The sequence below is a fragment of the Euprymna scolopes genome, chromosome 29, assembly GCF_053919585.1.
Source record: "Euprymna scolopes isolate OS-2025 chromosome 29, ASM5391958v1, whole genome shotgun sequence".
NCBI lineage: Eukaryota > Metazoa > Mollusca > Cephalopoda > Sepiida > Sepiolidae > Euprymna > Euprymna scolopes.
The window spans coordinates 8,367,076-8,381,312 of record NC_136510.1 but is presented as its reverse complement, the minus strand read 5'-3'; the positions used below and the strand labels follow the sequence as shown (position 1 = coordinate 8,381,312).

The window sequence follows — 14,237 nt, the reverse complement described above, 5'->3', positions numbered from 1 at the left end:
AGTTAAGTGCAAAGGAGACTGGGATCTTGGGGAGGTTTATTGCCATCCAAATTCCAGTGAAGATCAGCGGTCGCTGCCAATGGGAAATCAATGGTAAGCGGCTGTTGCGATCAGGTAACTTCTTTTGCAAAGATTGTTGAATGAAGTGGAGAGTACTGGAAGACTAGGGAGGCTTGTTGTCACTCAGACTCCAGAGAACACCACAAGTCATCCTCAAAGAGAAATCTTTGATGATGATTTGTGTGACTACTCCTAGTGAGTAAATAAATAATAATAATAATAATAATAATAATAACAATAATAATAATAATATAATAATAACAACAACAACAATAATAATAATAATAATAATAATAATAATAATAATAATAATAATAATAATAATCTATATATTAAAACAATAGTGCGTGTGTTCTTTTGCGTGTCACGCTTACATCCGGATCGTTTAATTGTTTTGTTTTTCTATATTTTGTCATAAAAAAGTTTACCAAGAATTCTTCATAAGTTTCGGTTTCGGTTTCATAAGTTTTTATTTCGATTCAAGCTAATACACCCAAGTCATATGGATATTTTTTTTATTTTTTAAATCGTAACTTTATAACATATACAAATCGATAGTACATTAACTCTATAATAATATATACGAAATCTGCAAGAATTAAAATATCATATTTGACCGGGCTTTACCGGGCATTCGTGCTAGCTTACATAAATACTTTTGCAGTTTTAACAAAAGAGCTGCAATAATATCAGATTTTTCTTCTTGGCCTTTTGGCCAAGATCAAAGTGTAGTATCTGTTCTTCAGATGCGGCACTTCCATTTTTCGTTCTCTTTCAGTGGAGGAGAAATCCTTCACGACTGAGAATTTTATTTTTGTACCTTTTCTCCACGTTAAAAAACGACCCTGGTGTCTAACTCTGTCCCGTGGGGAGGCATTGTAAATAGGTACAATAATATCAGAGTGTCTCCATTCACACTGAACATCTACAGAATGCCAACATCAATATATTACATATGAATGAGTCCCCTGTGGAATTTCTACAGGTCCCACTGGTAATAATTATAATAATAATAATAATAATAATAATAATAATAATAATAATAATAATAATAAGCACGCAACAACCAACTAATTCTATAAAGAAAATACGAAAATGGAAATCCAACAAAATCTGCCTGTGTCAAAAAGTATTGCTAAGGAATTCTAGCTAATTTGATGAAGGCCTTGTTGGAAGCATTGCTGCTGGATATGCAACACTATACAATATGCATATGGATATACAACGTTTATGCAATAACTGTTGCATTGCAACAGTTATTGCATAAACGTTTGTATTTGTTTATAGAAATGATAGCGTTAATTATACAATAAAAATGTTCTGTGTTTTTTGTAAGTTAATGTTTTACTGTGAAATATCATTTAATCTGAACTTATTCTTGTCTTCATTCAATTTGTTGGATTTCGTCATTAAAAGTTCATCGTGACTTTTGGAATGTGACTTCGCTTGTCAACAGGTACTTGTTTTACTTTCTATTTTCGTACGTCGAAAAATATTCTTGTTTAAGGATTTCTTTAATTCGCCCGTTTATATCGAAATAGCTTTGTAGCCGATTTTAAATGCACGTTGCTGTCCAAGACAAACTTATTTTTAAGTCAATTAATCACTTACTAAAATAGACACAGGTAAGCAATCGTATCCAGACGATATCGTTCTCCCGTTGTATACATGTGTATAACTGATATGTTTATGATATTACAAATCTGAACATGTAATATATCGAATAATGCTTTTATTAAGTAATAAGGCAGTCTGCTGGAGTTTTTCTATTAAATGAACCAAGAACAACACACGCGCGCGCGCACACACACACACATTTATATATATATATAAAGAGAAACAAAATTAAAACTGTAAGTTGAACTTTACAATCAATTATTCGGTTAAGATTAAATTATCTATATATAAATACTGTTATTTATATTAGATTGAGAGTTACCATTGCGTATATTAGATAAACAGTACACTACGTCCTTTTGATGTCATTACTTATATGCGCGCACACACACATAATATATATATATATATATAATTCTTGGTTTCATTTGATAGAACAAAAACTCCGCGAGAATACTGAATTATTTGTTACCTTCAACACACACACACACACACACACACACACACACACACACACACACACACATGTATTACAGATAATAATTCAGAAAAAGTCCAACTGAAATATGCTAAAAACTGTAATAATGCTAGGTTTTGTTTTTTTTGTAAACTATCTGTGTCACACACACACACACACACACACACATAATATATATATATATATATAATTCTTGGTTTCATTTGATAGAACAAAAACTCCACGAGAATACTGAATTATTTGTTACCTTCAACACACACACACACACACACACACACACACACACACACACATGTATTACAGATAATAATTCAGAAAAAGTCCAACTGAAATATGCTAAAAACTGTAATAATGCTAGGTTTTGTTTTTTTTGTAAACTATCTGTGTCACACACACACACACACACACACACACACACACACACACACACACACACACACACACACACACACACACATGGTGGACTCTCCGTCGATTTCGACGTATGAACTTCCGCCACAACAACTAAGTTGTTCGAAAATCCATACAGATGATTTGTTTATAGTGGTGAAGGCTTTGTGTAGAACCAACCAATTTTGTTATCACTGCTAATTCTTTGTCGGTGCAGATGCCTGCCACAGGACAGAGTATACAGTAGACAGCACTGCACCGGTTCTCTCCAGATCACCGAAGTTAGGCAACGTTGAGCCTAGTCAGTACCAGATGGGTGACCATTTGGAAAGGCTAAGTGTCTTATGTCGTAGAAATTTACAGGTTGGTATCTTGGGGCGCATTAATTCACTGAGAGAGATGCATCCACAGCCTTCGTTAAGACATGGATCCAAGAGAAGGAAACTCTCTCTCTCTCTCTCTCTATATATATATATATATATATATATATATATATATATATACACACATTTCTTTCTCTTATATATACTTCTCAATTAAAGAGAAAAAAATCACTTGTAGAGTTTTTTTTTTTTTAATTTAAAATTCCTTCTCTGCGAGGATGCGATAGATTCTGTAACAATACTTTTGTCTTAACTTGATCAAGTGAGTAGAAAAAAGGGTAAAACCGATTTCACATCGATCCATGCGTTCACGATATAATTTGCATTGAAAGAGAAAAGAAAAATCAGCAACTTTTAAACGTTCAACAAACATTACCGTTATAATCTTTGATTGTTATATTTTTTTTATCAAAAAATTAATTGCACTTCATAAATAGTAATGCAATAAAACTTCCATAAACCAACATAAATTTATATTAAATATAATACATATTACTTAGACACATGCTGTGTATGTATATATATATATATAACTATATGAAAATTTACTGAATTACACGAACTCAGTATATTACACACACACATTATATATATATATATAATATATATATATATATATATAAAAGCAAATAGTTAATAAAACATGTTAAAAAACCCTTTGAAAAAGAGTTAAAAACATTTAATCTGAAAAGGAAACACTTAATAAGTGGATAGTTCTTAATCCGCGGAGTTTCGAAGAAATACTTTCCTTCTCATCAGAGGGTAGGAATTAGCAAAATGCGGAATCGGATTTTGCATACATTTTGAATATATGTATATATATATTTCTCGAGGCCTGAGATATTCAAAAGTTGGAACTAATGAACTCAACAAGGCTGTTAGATTGTACTCGATAACTAGAGCAAATTTTTTTTATTTATTAGAAGCTAAACAGTTAAATTTGGTTGGCGTTTAGCTTCTTTTTTTTGCAATCTTATTGACTGAAACAGATGGCTGTTTGTAGCGACCAAATGTAACTGTTTACCTTTGAATATATATATATATATATATATATATATATATATATAAGGTGGAGAAAACTATATCATTCTGTACAACATTCACCAATAATAGCCGTTGTCAAAAGAGACATCTGAAGAATGTTGGAGGTTACATCGGCCGGAACGTTGTGAGAGTAACGACCAAGATGAGAACAGTAGTCCAAACCATTCAAATAATTCTTGCATAAATCCTTATCTCAAAAATTCTGAAACATTAATTAGGATACAAAACAAAAGATAAGAGTTGATTTGAATCCAATCATGTCACTGTGTTTTTGTTCAATGTTATTTGGCTTTGTTTATATGATTTAGCCATTTGATTCAGACGCGCGTGCACACACACACACACACACACACACACACACACACACATATATATACTTTTCTCTATGTCTATTATGTAGGAGGAACTTGGTGTGCGTGTATTTGTGTACCTGTGTGTTCGTTCCCTATAGACTCGAAACCCACTGTGCCGATGTTTATAGAATTTCACACCAAGGTACTTTATGTATCTGGCAGGGTTCTCACATAGCTTTTGTATCAAGATATCTTCGATCAGTATCGATAATCAAAATAATCTGATGAAAGAAGGAACAGGCGGTTTTGATCAAAGTTAACACCTTCACAAGTGTATTCGAGAAGTTTTATTACCACAGAATCAGAAAGACCCGGCATATAAAATCATAAGTAGGTCCTTTGATATGACAGGGCCGCTTTCGAAATGAAGGTTTCTGATAAGCATACAATTGAAGAAGAATACTTAACTTTTGCATTTTAAACTTTAATTCTAGACATTATGTATAGAAATAATTTCATAAAATCAGCATTAGGCTCTCTGCAGTGCAATGTAGATTATAATGTGGTGTGGAAAGAAAGAAATTTTACTGGGAAATTTGTTCCGTCCACTAGGAGGGCAGGTGGTAGAGTGTCGTGTGATCAGCCGTACTGAATTGAGGTAAACAACCCTTTATCACAATTTTGTTGCATTTAGAATATAGTGAGTTATCTGGGAGTCATCTACATGAATGGTAGGTGATCCGACGTTGCCCGGGATTTAATGATGATCAACGAATGTTTCACACACCCATATTTTTTATTGTCACCCAAATTGATGAAATAGCGCATCTTTCAATCAAATCAATTGATTGCCTGCTCTAATTGGGGACCCATCGCGGTGCACCTGGAGGAAGCTTCACATGCGCTCGCAAGTTCGCAATATACTGTAGTCTACATTGCACTGTAGAAAACTTACTGTTGATTGTAGAAGATTATTTTTATACATAATGGCTTGAAAAATTGAAGTTAAAAATGCAAACTTAAAATGTTTAGGTGAATGTACGAAATTCCCTCCCTATGTTAAGAATGGGTTTCTAAATAATCTTATTATTTTAGCACGGTCTATAAACTGCAGAAGTGAACAAACTGTTGGCGCATTTTACCTTTATTCACCAGACATCATATGTTGTCACTTAGACGTAAAGGGCTATAATTTGGGATCATTTCTACAGAGGCACTATGGAGGGAGTTGGGCAGCAAGATGCCTGTTCGCTTCACAATTACATTTCTGAATCTGTACTATAAGGGAAGCCGGAAACGGGAGAAGGTTTTTAGTTCTCTTCCAATGCAAGAATTTAGACACCAGGGTCGAAAAGTGGGATTGAAAAGTCAGCGCCTCCCAGGAGGAGGCACTCTTGCTTGTAAAAAAAAAAGTGTCTGGGCAGATCCGTTGGCATTCCCCGGTAAGGGTGCCTCAAACGATTACCAATAAACTAAACCCTTTCTCAAAAAGAGATGGTAAAGCCTGTGAGAGTAGATCTCCCAGAACTGCACAAAACAAAACTCCCACCGCAAAATCAAGGACTGGATTATTAGAGGAATGGTCTAATCTGTTGGCTTTGGGGGGGGGGCGACGGTAATAATCTCTAGCCGAACAGAAGAAATTTCTAAGTTAAACAGGTCGAAAGGAGACGCTGTTAGAATAAAAGAATTTCCGTCATCTCGGAACTTCTACACAGAAGGGGATATTTTGCTACTTGTCGGATTAGTCGGCTGTATTTATGTCGATGGGGCGCAAGTCCAATGAAGAGTTGCGGGTTAGGGTTAATGAATATAAGATGGTGGTATAGTAATTATCAATTGTGTAAATTAGGTAGAATTTGATTATTTCTGGGGAAGGCTCAACAAGAACTTGTTTACATTGGATTTGAAGGCTACTATGTTGTATTCAACCAGGAAGCAGACCAGCGGAATAGTGTTCCACAGGCGGGCAGTTCTATGAAAGAAGCTTTGTTTATGGAATCTCCGTTTAAGTTTAGGCACATATAGAGAGTGGAGGAAATCGTTTGTAGTGGTTGTAGCTAGTCGAGTGTTTTTTATGAAAGTTTGGCAAGAGGGAACCATAGATTGGAGTTCAGCCAAGCACTTACCATGAAAGTTTAATGGCATTTTTGGTTTAATAAATTGAGTGTTGTTAGGTGAAAGTACACAATAATTAGAAAACACCCCTTTCATGTTAAGCATGAGTTTCTATCTAATAGCGTTATTATTTTAGTACGCTACCTTCTCCGCATAAGGAATTAAATGTTAGAATTGTTTATTGCAATGTTTCCCAAACTTCAGAACACCATAGAGCCCCTGAACAGAACAAAGGTTGTTCACGGAGCACTAACAAGATAATTTCTAAAATAAATATGAAAAACATTCAGTTCAAATTCTAACTTATATTTGTTCATTGTTTTTGTCAGTGATTTTACTATATTTTCGTGTTTACAACTATTTTTTGTTTAAATCAAAAATTGTTGCATTTTTTTTCTTTTTTACTTTTTCATGAATCATCCTGAAACTCTTTAACACCTGTAGTTATGTATTATGTCTCTTTCCAGTAAAAAAGATAAAAAATTAAATATCTGCAGACATTTAATTGTGAAGTATCCCCTCGGCCTTACTCTCAAAACCCCAGGGCATCGTGAGCCCACTTTGTAAACCAGAGTTTTCCAGTTATAAAAAAAAACAAAAACAAAAAAAACGGTGATGGATTTTTTCTAATAAAAACTATTTAAAACAAAAATCAACAGCTACATATTTGGTTTTACGGCACATCAACCCTTTTCGGATTATTTAATGGCAAATCCATTAACTTTGGAAAAAGGTTGATTTTTTTTTGTAGAGGAAAACTTGTTTTGCTTTTGCTAGAGCATGACAGATTACAAAGGGGGAAAAAATAAAACAATGTTTGATGCAGTTCAAATAAGGAAACTAATATCTTTAGACAGCTTGATCCGGTAGTACGAACCACCAGCGACAGGTGAATTTATTATAGACAAGGAAAGCTTTTGTTCCTCCGCAAAAAAAAAAAGAAAAAAAAAAAAGAAAAAGCCGGGGTTGTTTAACTATACAGAGAGGTTCGAAAAAGTTGTCAAAAAACAAATATATCGCGAATAAATGTAACCAAAGGTAAGATAAGTTACTTTTCTTACCTTGATAAGTTTTTATTTAATGTAAAATCTTTATTCGATTAAAAAAAAACAAACAAACAAAAAAAAAACGAATAATGTTGAACGTTGCCGGGGAACACGAAAAGATTGCCGCGATGTTTTTGAAAACTTGATAATCACTTTTAAAAAAAGAAATGGTGGTAAAAACCCACCCAATAAATGTTAACGTGCCGTTTCGGGGTGGGTTTCTAACTACGACTTTGTTTTATTCGTTATTTTTAAGTGATTATCGAGTCTTTAAAGACATCGCAGGAATCTTTTCTTGTTCTCCGGCAGCGTTCAACATTACTCGTTTTTCGAACTGAAACATTTTACATCAAATAAAAACAATAAAAACATATCAAGCTAGGTAGAAAAGTATATATACGTTTGATGAAAAACATTTCCCGTTTTCGTTAATTAAATCGAAACATTTCCAATTAAACAATTACAGATTGTTCTCGTTCACTTTATTATTTTGGTATTTTTTTTACGACCTGCTCCAGCGTAGTATAAACACCCCAAACCACCCTATGTTAAGAACGGCTTTCGGAATAACCTTCCCCCAAGTTAAGAACGGCTTTCGTGGTTGGGGAGGGGATGTTTATTCCAAAAGCCGTTCTTAACATGGGGAGGTTGGGGCGTTTATGATACGCTGGAGCACGTCGTAAAAATCTACCACTATTTTTTATAATTCTTTTCCGGAAGTAATTAATATCTAATTTAATTTTTTTGTTATTTATTTCCTACTTCGGCAATAGTTTAAAATACTGATTTCTTCCCGATTCTAGTGACAGAAGCCCGAAAAAGTTTTTTTTGAAAAAATGGGGTCTCTATTTTCGGCGATAAACTAGAAGTACCGAAATTTGCTTCATGTGGAAAGAAAAATCAAAGTTTGTTTTGTGTAAAAAGTGAAAAAAACGCCAACAAAAGACAAAACAATAAAAACAACATGGCCGCCAGCAATTAAAACGAAGTCAATTTTTTAATATTTTAAAAAGTAAATGAGAAGTTTACTTTAGTATATTAAATACTAGTTAAAAGTTTGATCAAAAACGAGGGCGAAAAAGGTTCGAAATATGGAAGATATTTTAAGGGTTCTTCTTTAACTGTTATTTGAACCCCCCGTGATAAACAAGTAACTTGTCGGGTACCTGTTACGGACATTGCAGAGTACGGATTGAAAACGCATTTTTCGTCCAGTAGTTTTTGTTTACTTGTCTTTTCGAGGCGGAGTTATATGAAATTCACCACAACAACGGTTACTCTTGGCAAATAAATTCTCCCCTTTGAAAAGGAGGAGACGAAAATTAAGAAAGACTTTGCAGACTAAAAGGTAATAATATATCAAATAATTATATTTCTGGAAACAACAGAACCTGCCCAAAGTACTGAATATCCGGAAAGTAGGTAAAAAAAAAAAAAAAAAAAAAATTAAAAAAAAAAAATTTTAATTAAAAAATTTTTTTTTTTTATATACATTTTGATCATTCAAAACACCTTGCTACGGTCAAAATGTCGATCTGTACGAAGTAAACACTCATCATTCAAAATTTGATTTTTAGGAGTATTCGGGTTTGTTTGAACGAATATCACATTTCAAATTGTCGCCAAAAAGGAGTTTTTATGATATCAAGACATTTATTATCCAATGCATTCTTTAGTGGTTTTCAATGGTAGCCGTTTTGGTTTTATTGCAAACGATACAAATCAAAACACACGTGTCTTAAATCAAAACCAAAATGGTAACCACTGAAAACCATTAAAGAATACATTGGTTAATAATATATATATATATATATATATAACTACTTGTCGGCGACAGTTTTTCAAAATGTGGTATTTGTTCAAAACAGACCAGAATATATCAAGAAATCAACTTTTGAAAGGACCAAATTTATCAACCAGTGACATCAATATTACTATTAGAGACATAAATTACTTGGGAAATAAATTAAAATATTTTGATTTGTGACCTAGTTGTGTTAGACTATTTGGAACTACTGAAGTAAACGGATCGCCCTATAGTTTGTGGGACTTTTTAAGTTATTTTTTTCTGTATCTTTTGCGATATAACCGTTAGATGAAAGTACAGAATAGTGAATCAAGACTCATGTTAAGTTTTTAAATAATAGCGTTTTTATTTCAACACGACCCTCCATAGCAGAAGTACTTAATAAAAGTGACACACTTAAAGTTCGCGTGAATATCGATTCTGCGCAAAATCACCATCTTCGTTTGGCCAGATTCTAACGTAAACAAAGATGGCCACTTTATTTAGAACGCGAACTTAAAGGGCTTATTACTAACAAAGAATTACATTGCTTGATATCCAGGAAACTATTTATTTGCGGAAAATTTAGATGCGATATTCGTTTTCAGCATACATGAAAACATTTAAAAGGAAAATTAAAAAAAAAAAAAAAAAACGTTAACTCTTAATTATCTTGAACAAATATGACTACCGCGTATAATTACCACACGAAACATGCGGAAAATTATATTTTCAGTATTGTGAAAACTAGTTGCCGGCACCAATTTTAAATGCGATATTCGTTTTCCGCACACCAGAAAACCTGAAGAAAATAAGTTTTTAAAGATATGTTTTGTGTTGGTCTACCAGGCCACAAAGTCCAAATGAATCTACTACTCGATTTCTTTTAACGCAAATAGATCACAATAAGGCAAAGCAAAATAAATTGTTTTTTTTTTTTTTTTTTTTTTTTTTTACTAATGTCTCCAGCAGTATTTCATTAAAAACTATACTGATACAGGCATGTTTTGTTTGATAGGATTTTCAAGTTAAATTCAATGTCTTCGGCATCTTTTGTTTATCAAATTGTTAGGTGAAAGTGGAGAATAGTTACACCACAACGGCATCCGCATACTAAGAATCGATTTCTAAATAATACCAGTATTATTTCAGCACGATCCATATTTTGCGTAAGTACCTTAAAAAATAATTTACGCCGGTAATGATTACAAAATTGATAACAAAATAAAACGAACACAATAGTAAAAGAAAAAAAAATGGATGTGCAAAGCTGGCTACTTTGCTCAGAACGCAAATTTAAGGATTTTTTAAAACTTATTTTAAACTATTATTGAATTAATTAACTATTTGATACTAATAATGAGAAAATACCGTGCTGAAATAATATCGCTATAATTTAGAAACCCGTCCTTAACGTGGGGAGGGAAGACTGTCTTGTAACTAATATGTACTTTCACCTAACAATTTAATAAACAAAAGGGGCGATAGTGCAGAGAGTGATTCGCGCTTTTTTAAATCGTATTGCCAAGTTTAATTAAAGTTTTATATGTTTTTTTATTCAATTGTAAGGTGGAAGTATAGAATAGGTACAAACCACCCTCCCCATGTTAAGAATGGCTTTTTAAATAACATTATTTACGTCCGGATCACTCTCTGCACTAGTACCACAAAAGGTACCGTAAAACTTGAATTTAGCCTGAAAATACTATTAAAACATAGCACGGTACCTTCTTTGGATAAATACTGTTCTATAGTTTGTCTAAAAGCGCAAATAGATCACAAATTATTAGGTAAAGCGATTTTAAAAAAAAATACTTTCCGAACAGGGTTTATTTAAAAATAATTCATGTCTGTAATAGTGACGATTACAAACGTGAAAACTTTAACAAGATAAAAAGAACACAAGAGTTAAATAAATAAATAAATACAAAATAAATAAATTAATAAAAAGAAAAAAAAATTAAAAACAAAAATTGTACATACTTGTTATGCAAATACATCCCAGCGAAGAATTGATAAATATGTTTGTTTGTTCATTTTTTTTAAAGAAACCTGTGTTGTTTTGATTTTGTTTTCACGCACAATGAAAAAAAAAAGTTTTTATCGTACAAAAGTAATTGTTTTTTTTTTTTTTTTTTTTTTTTCTTGTTTGTTTAAAGGCAGTTAAGGTATATTATCCATCGTTAACTCTTGCGACAGTCCTCGCAGGATACGTAAACGGAGAGGCTCCTGTGAAGACATTTCGCCGCGCGGAGTGTTGTGAAAGCGTAGATTGCCGTGGACATTGGAAAGAGCACGTGCGCGGAGAGCAACGTAAGCCGACGGAATGTAAACGCCGGCCGAGCTCAGAGAAGCAACACTCGCAAGAAAAAAAAAAGAAAAAACAACTGAAAAAGAAACTAGTAGCAGCAGGAGCGACGACTTGCAGTAGTAGTAGTGATAGTAGTCTTTGTAGTAGTAGTAGTAGCAGTATTAGTAAGATATAAGACAGAGGGAAGGTACCTGGTTATAAGCGACTTCGCAAAGCTGGAGATATTGAAGAGTAAGGGGGTGGGAAAAGGAGGGGAGAGCAAAGCTGTGGAAGAGATAGCGAATTAAAAGAATCGAACACACGCACAGTGCGTGTCGCACTTTAACGCCATTAAAACATCGTCAAGGCAGGGACGCAGATGAGAAATTGCGCCCGTGAGATCTATTTTCGGCGGGCGTACACCAAACATGCTTCACATTTTCTCTCTAAAAAATATTCTTATTTATTTATTTATTTTCAGAAGAAAAAAGAAAAGAGAACGCAACAACAAAAAAGTTGCATTGCAATCAATTATGCTTCAAATTTTCATACTACAAATTCCGTTTTTAATCGATTGTTAAATAGTTAGATGGGGTTTGATTTCGTCGTCTTTTTTCCACGCTGTGAGAAAGTATTTATTTGTATATAGATAAATTTAAACCCGTTCCGTCAAGCAAAAGTTAACTAGTAAAAAAGTCATCTTTTTTTTCGAGCTTCCAGACAAAACCATTGGCCATCATGACATGACGTAATAATGACGATTACAGGATCGTGGGCAAGAATCTCCTGGCGGTGTCCATCCCTCTCCAGGCTCCGAGTACATACAGCACATGGTATTACCAAATTGTCACCCATTTTAATATTAACCAAACTCAACGCCGCTTAACTTCAGTGATCTAACAGGAACCGGTGTGTTAACGTGATTATGTCGTATATATGCATATGACTTAGAGAAGCAAAAACGGAAATAACAAGTCAGACAACCCGCGCCGCCTGATATTAATTTGGAAAAAAAGATCTCACTCTGAATAAATATATCAACGGTTGATGGTTTAACGTTTCTGAATTTTTGAGATAAGAATTGGTTATTCATATTATTTGGATTATTCGGACTATTGTTCTCATCTTGAGTGTGATTGTATGCAAGCACCCATGGCGCAGTAGTTAAAGTACCCGGAAAAATCAGTTGTAAAATTGATATTGTCCTGAAGGTTCAATTTTCAATGTGGGTGACCGAAAAATACAATTGCGAATTACTTAGGACCACTATCCAGTCATGGCTGACAGAACAAGAGCATGCTACCCCCATGAATTAAATAACGGATTCCGTTCGAAATTCAGTCTAAAATCCGGATTTCGGCATAAACATTCCCGAGTTTAACAAAATACACCAGAAAAAGGTCGGAGGTTACATCGACTGAAATGTAGTATCCTCGAGTGGTCTCTGGGCCTTGATAACTGGTTATGCCTATGTAAAAAAAAAATCACACTAAAGATGAGGACAGTAGTCCGAGGGATCTATTAATATGGTTGGTGGTTTATTTTATATTTACGTAATCAGAAATGATAATGATTGATTGATGAAAAATTGAATTACTGACGGAATTTTATAATTTTATATATAATATAAGTGTGAACATTGGCGAAGCATATTTTTCCATCAGTTTTTACAGCGAGTGTACACTAGTTTCGTTTAAAGGTTGGTGTTCAAACGGGGGCTTAAGCCTCACCAGATTCATGCCAAAAGCTTCAAAATTTTACTCGATTCCTTAATCTAGTGAAAACAGTGATATTCTCCCTTACAAGTTGACGTCGAGTTGTTCTCGACTGCTGTCGATCTAATGTCATTTTGCGGTATAAGTTTAATGTGAAGTTAATCTGAGAATCACCCTCTACATATTGTGATTAAAAAAATTTCTGTGTTTTTTTAATTTCTTCGAATCACTATCAATTATATTTCATACTAGCGGGGGTACCCGGCGTTGCCCGAGTGTTTGTTTCCGGGACGGGGGGGGGTTTAAAAAATGTTATGGTAGGTAAGTAGGAAGGATCAAACACGGAGTCATGAGTAAAAGTAGGAAAATAAAGTGTGAAAAAAACAAAACAAAAAAAAAACCATCTGCAACGTTAACAGTTCGGCCACCAAGAAAAGTCCATTCCAGTTGTTTAGGAAAAAAAAAAAAAAAAAAAACCGACTACGGTAGGTCGGCGCCAACGTGAAAATATAATATGAATCGTCCAGCACGCTAACCACTACGCCACAGAGCACTGCAGCTTAGTTTAGTGATTTTAAATAACTTCACATGAAAGAACTACGAAACCAAACCGGTGTTCTCTTCTCAACTGTTCCTTGTGAACGATCCCCAAACGATGTTAAATGGTGGCAGGGGGGGATTTATTAGAGAGAAAATATTTTACCACTTCCATTGATCTTAACCGATTTTGGCCGTGACTTCTCAGCAGAAAAAGTATAGAAATCTAAGATTATCGAGGAATTTGAGAAATAATAAGCCTATAACACACCTCAGATATTGTTCTGCCGTTTGTGCATATTATATTTGCATGAAATATCTTGATTTTTAATTCTATTAATGTCAAAATCAGACGGGAAAAAATGAGTTCATTTTATTTATATAGAAGAGAAGATTATATTTCTTCTGTGTATCTCCTCATACAGCAGAGTTGTCTGAATATTTCCCTCCATATTGTTTTGGTTGCTACGGGGACATTCT

The 14,237-nt window shown here is 33.8% G+C and overlaps 1 protein-coding gene and 1 non-coding gene across 2 annotated transcripts in view; one reads left to right on the top strand and one right to left on the bottom strand.

The window, feature by feature from the left end:
* LOC145252474 (uncharacterized) overlaps window positions 1-11,674 on the bottom strand; it is an 83,651-nt gene extending 71,977 nt beyond the window's left edge. Inside the window, exon 1 of the mRNA XM_080111897.1 lies at window positions 11,199-11,674. The gene's annotated coding sequence lies outside the window, so the exon portion shown is untranslated. The remainder of the gene's footprint in view (window positions 1-11,198) is intronic.
* Window positions 756-960, top strand: LOC145252949 (U2 spliceosomal RNA). Its single transcript, XR_013863697.1, has one exon. It is a non-coding gene; the product is annotated as a U2 spliceosomal RNA (small nuclear RNA).
* Window positions 11,675-14,237: the final 2,563 nt, after the last annotated feature.